Source organism: Apium graveolens, chromosome 4 (assembly GCF_009905375.1).
Source record: "Apium graveolens cultivar Ventura chromosome 4, ASM990537v1, whole genome shotgun sequence".
NCBI lineage: Eukaryota > Viridiplantae > Streptophyta > Magnoliopsida > Apiales > Apiaceae > Apium > Apium graveolens.
In genome coordinates, this window is record NC_133650.1 from 56,036,208 (window position 1) to 56,040,267 (window position 4,060).

Consider the following 4,060-nt stretch of genomic DNA (forward strand, 5'->3'; position numbering starts at 1 on the left):
GCCGCTTTCTCCTTTTGCTTAGATTCTTCATCCCTAACTTCAGCTTCGACTTCTTTTGCCTTTTCAGCATCAGCTACTTTTCCAGACCTTAAGGTAATAGCCTTGACTTGCTCTTTAGCTTCCTTCCTGCCTGGTACTTTCGTGTCACTGGGAAGAGTGCCAGGTTGACGATTGAGCACTGCATTGGCTAATTGACCGATTTGATTTTCCAAGGTCTTGATAGAAACCGCCTGACTCTTGCACAACAGCTTAAGTTCCTCAAAATCAGCACTAGTAGGTGCAGCTGCACTTCCCTATTGAGGATATGATTGTCTTGTAGCATACTGCTGTGGTTGCTGGAATCCAGGTGGGTTAAACTGTTTACTCACTCCTTGCTGATATGGTGGCTGAATAGCATTCTGATTATTCCCCCAGCTGAAATTTGGATGATTTTTGTTGTTAGGATGATAGGTTGCTGGCACAGGCTACTGTTGTCGCTGATAATTATTCACATACTGAACAGATTCGTTGACAAGAGAATACTGATCCGTAGCATGAGAACCTGCACAAAGCTCACAAACTATAGCTATTTGATTAACTCCATACGTAGCCAAAGAATCAACCTTCATTGATAGCGCTTGGAGCTGGGCTGTAATAGCGGTGGCTGCATCAACTTCCAGAATACCTGCTACCTTGCCTGATGTCATCCTCTGAGTTGGGTTTTGATGCTCATTTGCAGCCATCATCTCAATAAGATTGTACGCCTCAGTATAGCTTTTAGCCCATAAGGCGCCTCCAGCTGCTGCATCGAGCATGGGCCGAGATTGGGCCCCCAAACCATTATAAAAACCAGTGATTACCATCCAATCCGGCATTCCATGATGTGGACATTTTCTCAACATTTCCTTGTAGCGTTCCCAAGCCTCGCACATAGATTCTGTAGGTTGCTGCGCAAACTGAGTAAGAGCACTCCTCATAGCAGTAGTCTTTGCCATTGGATAAAACTTCACCAGAAACTTTTGCGCAAGATCTTGCCACGTAGTGATGGACCCAGCTGGTTCAGAATGTAACCAGTCTTTAGCTTTATCCCTCAGTGAGAATGGGAAAAGCCTCAACTTGATAGCCTCATCAGTCACGCCATTATACTTAAAAGTGTTGCAGATCTCGACAAAATTCCTTATGTGCATGTTGGGGTCTTCAGTTGCCGCTCCTCCAAAAGAAACAGAATTCTGCACCATCTGAATAGTGCCCGGCTTGATTTCAAAGGTGTTAGCTTGAATAGCCGGATGAAGGATGCTTGACTGAATGTCATCAATTTTAGGCCGAGAAAAATCCATAAGAGCTGGATCAGCTTGAACAATACGATCTCTCATGTTTACTGGTTCTTTCTGCTCAGTTCCTGAATCCGAATCCTCAAAATCTAACTTTTCCGGTGTATCAAGAACTTCGTCTTTCTCCTCAGCTGTATCTAAGGTCCTCTTGCGAGCACGAGAACGAGTTTGCATAAACGTTTGCTAAAGTACCTGAAACACAACCGAAAAGAGTAATTAACTACTACGTCCTAATCACTGAGTCCTAATGACCAATGATGGTAAGTACATAAACTAAACAAATACGCCGAGTCCCCGGCAGCGGCGCCAAAAACTTGTTAGGGCGAAATCACGCACTAATATTCACGCAAGTATACGCGTTCGCAAGTAATATAGAATACTTTCTAGTTCGTTCCCTCAGAGACTCAGACTAAGTTATTGTGTAATTTAACTCACTCACCAATGTATGATTACTTCCCAATATTAAGATAATAACACTTAAAATTGTTGATTAAATATTAACTATAATTAACTACCTAATTAACCACTTAACTAACACTTCAATTTATCAATAATAAAACACTCATGAGATCACAACTTCATTATTACTTCCTTCTATAGCCATAGTTATTACCTTTAGCATGTGACAGTGATGATATTAATCGAATAACACGAAACTGATAAAAGCCAACTTTCATTGTACTAATACCATTCTACCAAACATCCACAATTAAGATAGAAGTTGAATAGTCATCAATTATGTTGAGTTCCTATATGTCTACAGAAATTGACAACACAACGATTTAAGCACAAGTTATTCCTTTTGATTATATAGGGCAAATAAAACTGTTAGAGTTACCCACTAATCATGCACAATGTACATGAACCTATGCTAGCATGGCAAGTTCTAAATCTCAAGATCCACCGTCGCTTCACAAGAGATTAACACCCTATCTTATATGTTCGCGACGCACATAAGACGAATACGCACAACCAATACTAGATATCATGCAATCATCACATACTAAAGTATTAAACAATTAACTAAAGAATTCCATAATAAATCCGTTGCACCCCCATGATCACGATTAGCCCATAATAGAACTTATCGCCATCATGGGTTCATATGAAATCATGATAACAAACACAAGAAAATAATAACTAAACTAATTATATTAAAACTGAGTACGTCACAAGAGTAAATAAGTCAAAGCAAGAAAACTAGCATCCAACGTTACAACGAAACAAGAATCACAAGAATATATGCTTCCTCTACGTTGCGGTGTGCTAAATCGGTCTTCTTCCTTATCTCCTTCGCTTCTTCCAAAACACAATCTAAAACATAATCTCCTCTTAATACTCTGTGAAAAACGTCTCAAATCTACTTATATAATAGTCCCATAAAACTCAGATTACATAGAAGTTGGAAGCCAAACAGAAGTAGAAGTCTAAAATAATATATCTTTTTCCTCCGACCCTGCGCGGCCGCTCAGCATTTCTGCGCGGGCGCGCAAGGCTGCTGCGCGGCCGCTCAGCATTGCTGCGCGGGCGCGCAGGACCCTTCTGGAAAAATTCCATGTTTGCTCCGTTTCTTCGCCGTAATCTGCCCGTTCTTTTCCTCTCGCAATGGTGAACACATGCCAAGGCTTATTCTTGATGATTCCTCCTCCGAAATGCAACTAATACCCTGAAATGCATAAACACTAGAAAAACGCATCAAATACACAAAATACTTGATTTCAAGACACCAATTTAAGCCATTTTAAGACGTTCTAAGTGGTATAAAATGCCACTTATCAGGCTACAACATACCAAGCTCTTCCCATATTTCTTGCCGCCATTAAGAAGACAAATCCTGGAACTATTATTGAGATCGATGTCGTGCCTCATGCTGAGGAACGGGGCATGTCCGTATGTAAGCGAACCTTTTGGTGTTTGAAAGGCAATGATGAACGGGTGGCAACATGCACGTCCTGTGATTTCAATAGACGGAACTTTTTTGAAGGAAAGAAAGCGAATCAATTTTTATCTCGCCCAAAATGTTTTGGTTCACCTTCTTCTTCTTCTTTGTGGCACTCTCATTTTCTTTCCGCGACCGATACATTCCGCGATACTAAGCTGACGTCAAATGGACTTTGATGTGCTTGATGATGCTCTTTTTTTACCCTTATCCATTCTATGCTTTTCAATTGAAATAACCAAGACATTTATAGGGCATGCTACCAACTACGTCACAATAGATTTGTACAATAGTTCATACTAAATTTATCATAAACACTCACACACTATCTGAGTAGTCAAATCATTCAGAAATTTATCATAATAATTTCAAAATCTCAAAATAATAAAGTACACTGTCATAATAATTTCAAAAGCTCAAAATAATAAAGTACACTATCAAATTATAATATTCGGAAATATTACTCATCATCGGACAAATAGCAATCAGAAATATAGTCGGGACTCGTAGCGAAATGATGATACATTCTTGCGCTGTGATGGTCACCATCTTCAGCAAACTCCCTATATTTTGTTTGTAGATCCATCCGGTTTAAACGCATTCTCATTCGATTCTCTTCCTCTCTTGCACGGAATAAAGCTAGTTCCAGTTGTTGAGCGGTGTCTCGCTGCATGTGTATGGCGCGTTGTTTAGTTACTCGCACTCCATGTTCTTGACATTGGGCTACACATATTTGCAAACACCCTACACGCCATTCCCACTCCCTATGCATCATGATTACTGAACCTCTTGAGTAACGTAAATTTGGATC

The 4,060-nt window shown here is 40.1% G+C and overlaps 1 non-coding gene across 1 annotated transcript; it reads left to right on the plus strand.

Annotated features, from left to right (window-relative positions):
- The first annotated feature begins 852 nt into the window (after positions 1–852).
- LOC141722282 (small nucleolar RNA R71) lies at positions 853–959 on the plus strand. Its single transcript, XR_012575300.1, has one exon. It is a non-coding gene; the product is annotated as a small nucleolar RNA R71 (small nucleolar RNA).
- Positions 960–4,060: the final 3,101 nt, after the last annotated feature.